This window comes from Panulirus ornatus, chromosome 20, assembly GCF_036320965.1.
Source record: "Panulirus ornatus isolate Po-2019 chromosome 20, ASM3632096v1, whole genome shotgun sequence".
Taxonomy (NCBI): domain Eukaryota; kingdom Metazoa; phylum Arthropoda; class Malacostraca; order Decapoda; family Palinuridae; genus Panulirus; species Panulirus ornatus.
Window position 1 is genome coordinate 6,667,272 of NC_092243.1, and position 15,163 is coordinate 6,682,434.

Sequence of the window (15,163 nt, forward strand, 5' to 3'; positions counted from 1 at the left end):
GCCTATCCGTCCCCAGGTAAACATCTGAACGAGATTTTAGAGATTCTACGTATTTCTGTGTATATGGTGGGATTCTATCTGACGCGTGGAATTGTAAAGGATTCAATTCTTTTATTAATTCCACGACACAATAACTATCGATGATGATGATGATGCCGTCAGTGTAACGCATCCTCCCTTCCATGCCCAGCTCTTGTTGGACTTTGGTGGTCCTTCATTGCTGAGGACAATTTGAAACTTCTTTAATTAGTTCCCCCACTGACCTCACCAGCTGCGCCTCTGGTAATTTATTTCCACTTTAAGGACAGTTTTTTTTTTTTTGTAGCAGGAATTTCTATGAAATAGATTTGGACTCTTTGGTGTTTTGATGAATAGTGTTATAATCCTAGTAATTTGCTTCCCTGCTCTGGACCTAAAACAAAATATTATTCCTTGGCCTCTAAAGCCTATTGAGATCCACCTTTTGTACTCCCTCGTCAAGACGTTCTCCAATGTCTCAACCTCTCATGTCCAGGAGGTCGGTGAGTTCTATTGACCCACCTATCCTCAGTATAGATATCATTATAACGAATAATTTGGAAATTTATTTACTGAGCAATGTACCACGGCAGCGTTCTATGTATATCAACAGGACTTGACCTATATTTAGTTAACAAGACACAAGACTATAACAGATGCACGCAGATCCAAAAACTTTAGTAGGTTACATGTAGAAAAATGAAGGTTTCTCTCTCTCTCTCTCTCTCTCTCTCTCTCTCTCTCTCTCTCTCTCTCTCTCTCTCTCTCTCTCTCTCTCTCTCTCTCCCCAAGCAAGGATGGATCCCAAGTCCCAAGGGATCGGGAGAAAATATCTTCAAGTTCTGGGATCGACTTTGAGTAACGGCCTGTCCGCACTCGCTGTGTGCTTCGAAAACGACCTGCGTGTGAGAGGATGATCTCCCTACACATGAAGTGTGGAGAGCATTGTCAGTATGGAGTGGGAGGGGCAACATGTGCTGTAGGAAGTGGGAGGGCTGTTAGCGGCGTGTAGAACGTCCGCTACAAACGAAGAAGTAATCGACTGCATTTCATCAGGAGGGCTGACCGTGAAAGCGGCAATAACTTGGGGGAGAAGACACTCCCGAGATAAACACAGGATGGGGAGGTACAGGCTCCCGCGAAAGAGGATGTTACCGATAAGGCGTGTAGATTTATGACTATATCTTATCTTCAAGGACCAAGCAGAAGGCCTCTCGCCAAACGTCGGAATAGTTTTGTACGTGATGGTATTCATGCGACCTTCAATCACGAAGGTTCATACTTTTATGATTATTTTGACGCCATCAGCGGTTGTACTGTCACCCATCGTCCCACTGTAATGCATCTATCTACCTTTAACACGAGGGTACGATCCTTGAGCACAGCCACTGTTTGAAATACGGCGGTCCATTTGGAAGGAGGGGTCAGAAACTGACCCTCAGAGACTATATGTGTCGTTGGCACAGATGTAACCTATCGCATACAGGCTTACAATTGAAACTTTACCCATTGCGGAGAAAGAGACGACTGGTGATAGGCCTCTGCTACAGTTACGAAGAAAAAATAGGGATGATAGCAAAATAATCGAATTAAACTTCCAGGGTACATCCATATACACAGAAAAATATTTAGATACGCTAACGCTACCTACTGTGAAGTAATCTAGGAGTACACAATGTATCATACCACAGCACAGGGCCAGTTACAATCATAATAACTGGCATATAGAGTAATGTAATTAACAGTAGAACTGTTTGTCAACAGCAGAATACTACAGCTGCCTATTTTACATTATGGCTTCGAAAAACCTATTTCACCACACCATTCTCTAACCTAACACACTAATCTTTCATATAAATAAAAACGTAAAAGTTTTAGATATGAAAAACTGAACATTTACATTTAGATATCTTCATGCGTTTTTAATGGAACCAACCTGGCTTCCCTTGGACAGCATCTTTACAAGTCCCATGTATACAGATTCGGCAGCGTCAAAACTTTCCCCTTATTTCTATCCCTGAGAACGGCTGAGACAGCACGAGCAATCAAACGCTCTAAGTGAAGGATGAACAGCTGATTGAACTGTGGGCCGACTGCCTTGCTCGGGATTCGAATTTGTGCGGGCCCGACACCGGTAGGGCCTGTGCATTCGTCGAACTCAAGGGACTAAAAATTACAGTGGCTCAGTGGAACTGAATATTTTTCTCCCACACACTTGACGCACTTTATCGTTTAACACATGATCTTCGTACATCATGGCACAATTCTTTCTTATCATCGTGCTATTCCCAGTTACGTCTTTAATCTCCAGTCGTTGAACACGGTAAATAAGAACGCAAGATCCACTGTTGTGTATTCGGTAACCTGACGAGAGAAGACGCTCTAACACAGTTAAGAACTTTGTACCTCTGTTTCCCCTCCACTACGAGGGTTTCAGTCTCTTCCCTCGGCTTCCTTGTAATTAAAGTCACTCTCTGTTGAGTCATCAGTCGCCCTTCTCTGAAGCCAATCGTTCGCCTCGCTGAACCACTCTCTAGACGTTCCTTTACTACTTTTACCATACGTTGGCAAGGGTTTTTCTTTATGCTATGATCAGTTGTAAACTACCAATATGACTGGCCAGTATTAATTTTAATACATCCTAAATACTGCATGATAATTTCTTATGATTTTCCCCTCGCTAGTACTGTTAAGGCTCAGTCTTATTTCTTTCTCTTTGCCGAGAGAAATATTTGGTTTGAAGCAAAGCCATCACCGAGCTTTGTCTCAGTCCTGTGATATTTGGGTCAGCGCTCAGCGGCCAGCGAGAGGGACCCACACCTCCTCAGCTCGGCCTCACGGACAGTCTCTGTGAAGATCATTTTCACTCTTAGGAATTTCGCGGCATTTTCCATAGTACCTGCTGCTTACTCTGGCAGAGCTGTTCCTTGCCTGCCTCGTGACATCTTGTTCTATTTCTATTTCTGTATTTTACGAGAATTCTTTTCCTCACATTGGAGGCTAATATATATATATATATATATATATATATATATATATATATATATATATATATATATATATATATATATATATATATATATATATATTATTGTCTACCCTTCCTTTTAGTCTGCTCGTAGATTCCTGTCCTCTCATATCTACATGTTTCATCAAGGCACTTCAGCCTGTGAAATTGAGTCGGCTTTTTTTTACGTTTTCTCCACCCACTGTATACTAAATGTCATGGTTCGTCTCAGGCTGAATCTGCATTCCCAGCGTTCAAGTCATGTACCTCATATCACATGAAATTCATCATATCGCCAACCTAAGAAACAATGCTAATCTATTTTCATTCACGCTGAGATTATCTTAACCGATTCCAGAATCCAATTTGCCAATCGCTTTTCCTTGTCCAGTGGTATGGTGATTCATTCAGCATTTCCTCGCCTTATTTCTTCATCTGTTGATCAGGAAACTTTCAGAGAAATAAGTTCGAAAATTTCAGCACTCCATTTCATGGTATTCCTAGTTTTCTTTTTGCATACGTATATCAACCTGCATAGTGACCAGAGTGTGAAAGTATGTCTTGCTGTTTTGAGAACCCAGCAGACCAGCCACCGCCACTCATCCTTTGTTTACTGTCGGTACGCCAGTGTGTGGTGGGAACAAGAACATACCATGGACAAGAGTCTTTCGTTTCTTCTAATTTTCTGAATGTTAGCTATACCTGGCCACACTGGAAACTCCTGGACGTATTTTCTCCAGCATGATACAAACGCTTGTTTGTGTTTTTGGGTTGTGTTGGTTCCATGAACATGCGAGGCAGTAAACTGCCAATCAGACCTTAGTAACAAAGGTATATCTTGGATACATCGATGACTATATAACTAAAGTGACGTATTATATATATATATATATATATATATATATATATATATATATATATATATATATATATATATATATATATATATATATACTGTAAGAAGAATAACTGATTGTATAAATTCACTTAAAAAGTACTCTAGAAAGCTTAGTTAAAAGACTAGCTAGAAATCGTAGTTATAATAATCGAAAATTTTGTAATTGTTGCTTCACGGTGGTGGAGGCACTGGTGTGGTCACCAATGAGCCACGTGTTGCCTCCACAGGAGCGTGGGGACCTTGTGTGACTCACCACTCACCAGCACCACCACTCACCACACACTACTGACACACTCTCTGACGGTGGCCTTAGTGCTCCCTTTTTATGATAGAACTGAAGGAAAAATCCTAGATCTTCTTGGAATATAAGGAGGGCAGATATCTTGTCTGTCTGGAGATAATGACAAATGGACATCACATGTACATTAAGGGACGGTAGCAAATATAAGGCCCAGAATAGGATACTCGGGATCTTATCTCCAGCTAAGTGTGACCTCAGAGAATTCCTGATGAGAATTGGACCCTTAACATCCACAGCATAACGGCACGGTCTTTAAGTACGACGATGCGACCATTCTGTATGATGATTTGGCCTGGTCGTACCGTCGTGCTCAAGCGTAGTTTCAGTGTGCTCAAGGCTTGTTTAACTGTGTTTAAGGGTCGCACAGTGGAACTCAAGAGCCGTACAGTCGTGCTTAATTATAACCTTGTAATCAGGGACCACACGATCGTATTCATGGTGTTCAGTCCAAATCCTACGAGAATTTCTAGTTTTTCCCACTCTAGGTTTAACTCTTGTTAGGTAGCCGAATGTACGCTATCAACTGCAGTGGTGTGGTGCGTTGGGCGGGCGACCAAGCAGCCTACTCATGGCGGGGTCTCGGCTCCACACACACAGCTCGCCACAAATTTCCCCGACTCACTTGGCCACACTTGCGGCACCGTCTCGCGAGGCGTCCTTCACTCTGGTTCTTCACTCCTCTCACACCCAAGCTACTGTTCTTCACCTAACCTCATATTCACCTATAAATTTGTAACTCTATCTATTCAGAGTCTGAACAGTGCCAGTAATATCTTGCCACACCGTAGCAAGACAAATATTTTCTAGGTAGCTCTACTCACATTCGATCTGTATATCACTAGTCTACTACAAAAAAAGTATACAAACAGTTTACACCAGTCTTTACAGAAGCCAATGTGACGCTACAAACGAGGCAGAAAATTCTGGTCCGGTTTCACATTCGAGGATCTCACAATCCTTTCCCGTCAGTCCAGCCCTTCATCTTCCCTCCCATGACGCCAGCCTCAACATGTTGGGAACCTGTCACTCGTAATTTCCTCTGAGTTTATGACGAAACCAAAAGTCATTATAAAAAAGGGAAGAATTATTCCCTTTCTTCCCCCCCCCCCCCCCCAACTGCTCATCAACAACCTAAGAGTTGTGCCGTAGCATTTAAGGTCAGTAGAATAATTTTAAAGGGGCGTACCGCGCGTTTATGTTTACAGTCGCCATGGCCGTTACCACAGGAAGTAATGATCTTGAATTTAAAGAGCTGCTTGCAAATATATCTGCTTCATCAAGACGAGAGTGTAAAGCCGTACATTTTACTGGCAACATAGTCTCGCGAGCTGTCTGCTTCTGCTTTAAGCTGCCATTCAGCGTTCTTTCTCTCGTCTCAACATCACAACCCTAGTAACACGACCTCCGCTCATCAATCAAAACTTTTTCCCTGTTTCTAATTGGATGGATTGTAGGGGGAAAAAATCGATTGGAGAGGGATGATAAAGTGGAGAAATACAATGTCGGTTTTGTGAGGCATGTGACTTTTTGCTGAGAATTTATTATCATTATTATTATTATTACTATTAATTATCATTATCAATATATTCTGTAGTGATCGACAAGACAAGGACAAAACATGCTTTAAGCAAAGGCTATCTCAGATGAAAAAGAAATAAAACAAAATTGGGATATAGAAATTAATCAGGGCTTCCAGGGAGTTTGCAGACGTGACTCATAAAGGTAGAGAGGTTATAGGAAGAGGGAAAGACAAAAGGATGAGGAGAATGCCACAGCGTTGCCTGTTCGAGGAAAAATATGATGGTCAGCCCAAGACTCGAGTGTATGATTATCTCTTCGTAATTGCCTACTGTGTGCGGTGCGGGGAGGGAGTTCTACACTCGTAGGGTCTCTATCTCTTGGACCTTCTCTCCCACCATACAACGACTTTTTAAACTTCTGTATACTGCCAGAAGTTAGTTTCATCTCTTTATGCCATTCATCCACTACTCTAATACAATAAAACTACATTCTTACTACATGTTTTCTAATAAGTTTCTTACTTAAATCTTCTCACGTGTGAGTGTTTAGTGAAGTAGTGGTGATGGTTAATGGATGTTTCAAGTTTTTGAGGCTCTGTAGAAACCAAGCGTTTTCCATTCTCGTTTTGCTTTTTAGATCTTGGTAACGTTTGTAGTTTACGTCTTTTGATATCCGTCATGTCTTATTTTCTGCTGCTACTCTTAAACTTGTAGTAATTGGTTTTGTTAATTCGATGTTGGTCTTTGATATCTTCACTGTATGGTTGGGTATTCATGAACAATGCCATGTAGCAGTTCCATATTCTGTACCCTCTGCAGCATTACCTTACTTGATTTTAAGGTAAAGTTGAGTAGGAAAGAAGGAAAAGTTCAGTGGAGGAAGGATCATACTCTTCACCATAATATATTTTGCCTTGCCGTGAGGTGACAGAATCTATACAAGCTTGTCAGGGCTGCTTTACTTCTAGTACCTTTATTCAATATAGTTTCCTATGACGTTGTAACTTTTATCAATATAGTTTCCTACGACTTCGTAATGGTATTGTGTAACGTAGTATCACTTAATATGGTTTCCTTTGACTCTTTATAATGTTATTGTGTAGCGTGTCGTAATATATTGTGTAGCGTAGCCTTACTTATTTTTTAATATGGTTTCCTATGACTTCGTAATACTGCATAGCCTTTTCTAGAGCTCTATCCACTTACTCTAATCATGATAAAGTTACGAGGCTGACTGTCTTTATTCCCATGTCATAACTGCTGAGACTGGACGGCTTCGTTTAGACAAGGTTGGTATGCTTAGGTATTGTGCAGTTAGTGGCTACCATGTGTGCTGCGCTTCGACGCAAGAGGTCTATGCTCACGTTCCTTGCTCTAAGGGGTATTAAATCTGCAGGCAGGTTATAAATAGCAATGGTGACACATTGTCGCTGCCTCGTGGGCTCCTGCTTTGTAATGGGAATCCTGATGATGATTCTGTATTTATGGTAATTTCTGCGTTGTGCGGTTACGGTAATCGGCGACGAAAACACTGGAGGGGGAGGGGGTGCACCCCCTTATAATAAAATACAGGATTCTCGCTGAGCAATTTTCTTCTTTTTTTTAGTTCGTAAATATGTTGTTGGGCAACTTTGTACGAGAATGGGCCATTTTCTGAGTACTGAATTCTTAATATTGTGACTAATGCCTAGGCGACACCTGTATACGTAATAGTGGGCAATGTCAAGACCACTCTAATTCGTCGGGCACTGTACCTCATTCCTCTCCGTGCAACAGTCACCACCTTACGCCCATGACGGAAATTGCGTTGCTATCTCTCGGTGATCGTTGGTATGCTCATCTGAAACACTGTACAGGAGGCCGTTTGTCTACACCTGTTTGAACCCAGACACTTACCATGGTAAAATATGATCACCAAACGCCAACCTTAATAAAATGACCCCCGCCCTCAGCCAACCATTCTCTTCTCCACTTGTATTTAGTATAAACTTCATCCCTCCCAATGGGGAGGGACTCCTACTGCCTTGCAAATGTATTCCGTTCAATATAAGACATTCAGCTGTCATACAAAACATGAGTACTTTTCATAGCACGTCTCAACAACGGCAGATTTGTTGTATACAGGCAATCAGCTTTTTTATTCGGGCATTTGTCGGTACTTAGCTACACCTTATTCAGCAGGTCAAAGAGCCTCACCTCATCTTACGAATACCTTACGATGAGGTTGAAGGTCCTCTAACCCAACAACTTCGTCTAAGTCCAAGTCATTGCGTTTCTCCTCTACTCACTCGGATATTTACAGTTTTCTCTCATTGTACCTTTTGACTTGAGTGGTGATTTAGGTATTTCATGTTTGTTGATGAGTAACCATTTTTAGTGCGAAACGGGAACCATGCCTTCCAGAAATCAAATCAAGAATTTTCAAAGGTGTAATTTGTGATATACTTCACCTGTCTGCGCCCTAGAGGGTACAGCCAACGTTTTCAAGTCGTTGTAAGGATTCAAATTCCAATTCCTCTAACAAGGTCATCATAACCATGTTCCATTTGGGAGTGTTATTGCTGTGAAGACAGTCCTCAAAATTCTAGGACACGTAGATAGAACAATTCAGTTCAAGTCTAAGAAGCTAATCATCACTCAGTAGTTTACTGATACGTCCACACTTTGACTCCCAGGGTCAGTTTTGGTCACCATATCTGAAGGGACAAGAAAGAAGCAGAATGAAAAGAGTGCAGTAGCGACTAGCGAGCAACCAAGATGATTTTCGGACTTACAAACTAATCCTTTGACGGCAAGATTTTAAACCCTTTATCATCAGCTCGACTGGGGTAGCTATTCGCTTGTGTCGTCGTCTACTGTTTGTAAGTTTTTCAGATCTTAAGCGTTTCCTCTGGAAAAAAAACTTGACCAACTAGACAGATACTTTTCAGAGACGTTGTATGGGTGGTCCTTTATCAAGCTAACTCATTTCACATCGATCCAATATCTAATATGGTCGCCACGAATTTGCTAAGAATTACAGCCTGTTTAATACACATCTTAACAGGAAGCTTTTAGAATTATGTCTATTATTAGTTTTGTGTTTTCGTACTGATAAGATTTCATACCGTTAATCCTTTAACGATAGATCGATCTCATGAAAATCTTTAAGATCTATTAGATTTATTATGTTTTGGGTTTTTCATGCTGATACCATTTCATAGAATCGTTATCTTTAATTGATCTATCAACTGAAAAAAAAAAAGAATTCAAAAAATCTTTAGGATCTTCAATGCTGTCCATTCTTACACGTATTTCAAAGTCTAATACAAATTGCTAAATTCCTTTTTAGCTACAAAAAGCGTAATAATACAGCGAATCTAAAGGAAAATAACAAAAACCACCCCTTCGTATCTTATTCGCCTCCGGGTATACGTCGTGCTGCTCCTACCAACCTTGTGAGCCTGACAGGTATTGGCTCAACCAAGAGCTTTCCCTCGTGACCATCTGCATAAATATAAATATATATATATATATATATATATATATATATATATATATATATATATATATATATATATATATATATATATATATCGGTGGTGGACTTCACAACCATCCTCAAATCGCCACTTCCCTTTCGTTTAACCACGTCCTGACATTTCTTGGGTTGGGTTCTTGAGAGTTAGGCTGGCCTCCATACGATCCTACCAGACCTGCCGAGCTTGGCTTACTCCTTATGCAAATATTTACAATTTTGAATTTTGTTCGGTTCTCTCCTTTTCGTCTGCCTCCTCATTCATTTCGCTGTCTGCTGCTTCTCTCTCCGTCTCTTCCATCTCATTCCCCCTGCACCTACGGTCAAGGCCTGTGTCGCCTTATACAGAACATGTGGATTCCGATGACCCCAGTTGTTACACTCATAAGTCTCTTACATCTTAAAGACTTTACACCATGCATCTGCTATTCACAGGTGAGTAAATGTGTGTGTGTGTGTGTGTGTGTGTGTGTTTTATTGCAACTTCTGTGTTACGTGAAGAGAGTTCTACACTTGTGTTGCCCATCTCTTATCCTTGGATGTAAGTACCATGTTTTTACTACTACGTACTTACACACACACACAAGCAGCCTATTACAGGTACCCATTTATCGACCAACCCCAAGGGGAGAATGAACACCTAAGTTGGGTATGGGCCGACTGTCGCGCTCGGATTCGAACCCATACGGGTCTGTGGTGACTCATGGTCAGTAGCGCTAATCACTATACTATGGAGGCCCGAGTGTGTGTATATGTGTGTTCATCTAGGGACACATATGTGCATGTATGTCTGTGTATGTGTAAGGGACACATATATGCATGTATGTCTGTGTATGTGTGAAGATGCGAGTATTTCTGTGTATGTCTAATTTGTACGTGAGTCTGTATATGGACATTCATGATTGTATATATGTGTATATGTGTTATCTTACATTCGTGTGTATGTGTATGTACTTGTCTGTGTCTGTATGTGTGTGCGTGCATTTCTCGTTACCCATCTGTACTGGACGGGGAGGGAGTTTTCTATTCTTAGGGCCCCATCTCTTGAATTTTCTCGACTATCATATAACTTTTTAAACTTTTGCATAGTCTGTATTTGTACTCATTTTTCCCCATTCGTACTATGACAATACTTGTTTGTATCTTTTTTAAAAACTTCTTACTTAAGTTTCTATATAATGGCCAGTGGTTGCTTTATCTTTGTATTTTTCGTTCATTGTCGATATCATCAAGCTGGATTAAAAACTTGAAGTTTGTGATCAAGTCACCCAGTGCTCTCACTTACTTCCATGTGGGGCATACTTATGGTCTTTAACCCTCTCAATGTAGTTCAGCTTTCTTGATTCCGGTGTCACCATACTTGCCCTTCTCTGGACCGTCTCTGACAGTTCTTTGTGCTTTTTAGAGTTCGTAGACCAAGTTCAAAGAAGCACTTTCTGATGTGGGTGAAGGTTGAAGGATAGGGTTAGGTGGTCGGTCTAGCCCCACGACCTATCTCTCTGACCTCTACCTTGTGTCCAAGGTAATTCCTGGCCTTGCCTGGTGAGTCAAGACGACACAGGTGAATGATGTCACAATGGTAGCAGTTCCTGGTTAGCTCCTAGTGTTTGAGTGTGGAGGACAGGTGTCGTGACTTCTGAATACAGGTGATATCTGTTGCTGCTGCTGTTGTGGAGGGACAGGTGTGCCAGGCTCCCCCTCTCATGTCTCTCGCTAGTTATTACACTTGTGTTGGCACACCGGAAAGATGCATCGTTATCGTATAACACCTTGAATATGTTCGCCAATAAATAAGACAAAGTCGATCATGCAAATACAGGATGTATGTATTTTCGGTTCTCTGAAAAGATTAGACAGATCCAAGGTTTACAATAACGAAAAACCAGAAGCCCAGTAAGGGGACGATAACTAATTCATGCATAAGATAAAGTCTAATCAGTTGCCTGAGTTCACGAGAGGCTGCGTTATCAGCATCTCTTTGTGTAGCAACAGCGTAGCGACCGATTTAATCACCTATCACTCCAGTAGCATTCAGGAGGGACCCAACACTGTCCCGGCTCAAAAAAAAAAAAAAAAAAAAAGCTTTCATCGACGCTCTGAAGCCTACGAACCACAAGTCGACTGAGGAGTCTGCTGGACATGGCAGTTATAAAGCGACCGGTATTTGTTGTTGTCGTCAAATTTACCGGGACTCTGCCTGGCACGGGTTCTTTATTATGATGGCCCATCTTCCACTGCATGAAGTGCACGGCGTCATTGTTTATGCCAGATGAACTGGAAATGCTAACAGGATGAGGTCCTAATGTGGAGGTACTATTCGTGTCGTAACCTCACCGTTTGTGAAAACGGTCCTATTACCTGTGACAAGGTGATTCCAACGACGTAGTTTAGGCCTGAACGTCGCAACGGTTAATCAAGGTTGCACAAGCTACGGCAGTCAGAGCAGTGACCGACCCCCCATGCGGCTGAGGCCACAGGCGTAGCGGACGGTCCGTCAAAGACGAGACCAAAGCAGAGAGAGGAAGTGGTACAGGTTACCGACCGCCCACGGTAGCCGCGCTGAGCACCTGGCTTCTCATCCTCCATAACACGGGACAGCTACCCTGCTGACGGGTAGATATTGCTAGGATAAAGACAAGTCGACGAGTTACAAAAACTCCTTTAGCAAGACGACACTACCCTGGAGCACGTTGATACAACACAAAAGGTCGGACGGGCATACAGTCGTGCTCAAGGGTCGTACCGTCGTGCTCGGAAAATCTAAACTAACCAATGATACAATCAACAGGTGAAGTAGGGTGGGTAAGCGTCATCCTAACCGACGGAACCGACTGTCATAACGGTCCTGCTTCACCCCAAGCTCTAGCCGGACTGCCGGTAGGGGAGAAGCCACCACATCTCACAGTTTGAAACTACAGGAAAAGCCTCAAACCATAAACTTACCGGAGCGCTGGTGGTCTGGGCCATTAGTCACACTTTGAAAAGACATAAAACTGCCAAGCAAAGTTCTCACCACAACCTTAAAGCTCTAACCTCCGCCCACATAAACACCAGGTTCACCAACCACGATCCCTTCAACTACTCCATATCTAATCACAACACCAAACTCCCTTAACACAATTTCTAGGTTCTCCTGTCCCGTACAACCCTAAATAAATATCCCTAGGGAAGGGAGAAAGAATGCGGCATACGTATGTCCAACGTGGAAACAGCCTCGTCAGTTTTTCTTGTAAGGCCTGGTCGTTTGCTCCTAACGCTACCTCGCTAACACGGATATATTTGCCGTCTCCCCCACATGTAGACGAAAAGCAGCTTGATTCGCTCACATTCACTTGAGCTATCGTATATGATGCATCAAGCCCCACAGAATCTCTCCGTGGTTTCCCCTAACCACTCTAAATGCCATAGATCAGTCCAATGACAGCTTGTTTTCCCCTGTACACCACAACGCTCCAATTGACTATCCCATGCACACCTCACATCCTCCTGTGCGTTCAGGCTCCAGCCATTCACAGTATCTTTCACCTCATCTCTCCAGATCCTCTTCGGCTTCCCTTTTCTGCTGCTTCTCTCCATTTCCGACACGTATATCCGCTTTGTCAGCCTGTCTTCACTCATCCTGTCCACGTGTCCGAATCATTTAAACGCACCCACATCAACTCTTACCTCCACACCTCTCACTTACCCTATCATTTCTCTCATTCGATCAACCCTCCTCACATCCCATAATTAGTCATTAAACATTTCGTTTCCAACACATTCGTCTTTTCATACTTTTCCATACAAGGCCCACACCTGGCATCCATACATCGTCTTCTGGGATTACCATATCATCTAACATACCCACCTTTGCTCTCACAGACAATGACCCATCTTGCTACTTTCTCCTCGCCGCACCCAGTAGTACCTTAGCCCGCTTCACTCATCCTATGGCTTCCTTCAGCTACCAAAGTACTTACTTCATCTCGTGTCACGTCCACTGAGAGTAGCGCAAGCTTGGAGCAAGAGGAGCCCTGGAGTAACACTATCTTCACTACGAAAGGAAACATCACCATCAAACTTATCTTTCGTTCACTTCATCAAATCCGAGTTCTCTTCACTTTCGACAAACGCATCATCCTACACCATCGACACAAAAACAATTCGCAAACCATTTCACTCCAGTCTCATCTTCACTACACACCCTCGACACTATCGGCCCTTGATGTGTCTTTTCTTAAACCTCGAAGGTTTAGAACTCTTATCCCTTTCATATCTTTCCCAATGAGTTCTCTTCACCTTCGACAAACGCATCATCCTACACCATCGACACAAAAGCAATTCATAAACCATTTTCGCTCCAGTCTCGTCTTCACTGCACACCTTCGACACCATCGGCCTTTGTTTCTTTTCTTAAACCTTGAAGATTTAGAACTCTTTACCCTTTCACATCTTTCCTAATAACTATGACCCAGTACATTTTAAACGACAGGTTTCTCACTTCCTCCACAATTCGTATATACTCTCCCTTGTCTGTTCCTTTTCTCTTTCATTAACCTCTCTATATCTCAGTTAAGGGCTGAATTTGATGTGGGCTTTTGTCCGAGACTGGAGCCTCCAACGTAAAAAAAAAAAAAAAAAAAATCACGTTAGAAGCCACCTTTACTGCACGTTCATTTTTAATGTCTCCTGATCACAATTCAAATCACGTCTCTATTACACTGAAACAAAATCTTTCACAATACCTTTGGTAATGACGTCTCCACTGTACTTTAAAGCAGTCTTCCACAATAGCCTCCAGCAATACGCCTTCGCGAACTCCCTGTAGCCACCAGCAATACGCCTTCACGTACTCCCTGTAGACGACGAAACAGCTTTACTAAATATTCAGCATCATGTGTGGGCTTATTGTGTATAATCGACTTAACGAGGAAACGAAGGATAAATCCTTGGTTAAGAGGAACGCACAATCATCTACCAGTGATAGAAAATGAGATTATTTTTTCGACAAGCTTATGAAGTGATCAATTTTGGATTCATGGAAGACCGCACCATACCATTCCGTCGTAGCCAGAGACTACGAGCGAAGTATAAAAAAGTGGTTTCTGATTTATTCGTGGGCTATGCAACACCGTCGCGCCGTTCTGAAAGACTACGAAACAGGAAGACTGGAATAAAGTCTGATCCATGGGTGAGCCATACAGCACCGTCTCACCATAGTAAGGGACTACGAGCCGGGGAAAGGAGAGATATCAAGCCTAACTTGAGGAATGGCTAGGCGACACCGTCTAACCATAGGGAAAAGATAGGGCCCAAGAAGATAAGAAGGATCAATCCCAGGATGAACAAAGGCTGCAAGACACCGCCTCGCCGTAGCGAAAGGCTTCGAGTCAAACGTATTATGATCAATGCTAAATCATCAAAGGATCGCAAGTTTGCCAACTGCAGCAACGCATCACAAATGAAAATGACAAAAGGCATTAATCCTCTGATATTTAATGGGGGAATACATATACCATCCCTGTTTTTTAAGTCATCTGTGCGTTGTGCATATCCCAAGCTTACCAAACTCCCTGCAGTTAAATTGAGGAGCAGTTGCTTGGCGCCCGCATTCGTTCATGGTCGCTCCTGTTGGATCTACACTGACTGTGGTACTTATAATTGTTCGATGACTCAAAGAATGGCCCGCCGTTTACGTCTCCTTGACCAAATAACGTCGTATACTGACAGAAAACTTTTAATCTTTGATGGAGTTTTACACGTTAAGACGGGAAATTTGAAAAACATCGGGATAGAATTGCCAAGTATAAACAGAACACTGTATTCTGATATCAGCGTTTTCCCTGCAACGCAGGATGATCAATTTTCAGATTTTACCCTGGGCTTGAAAACAATGAGCCGTTACCGTGTAATTCAGACTTTC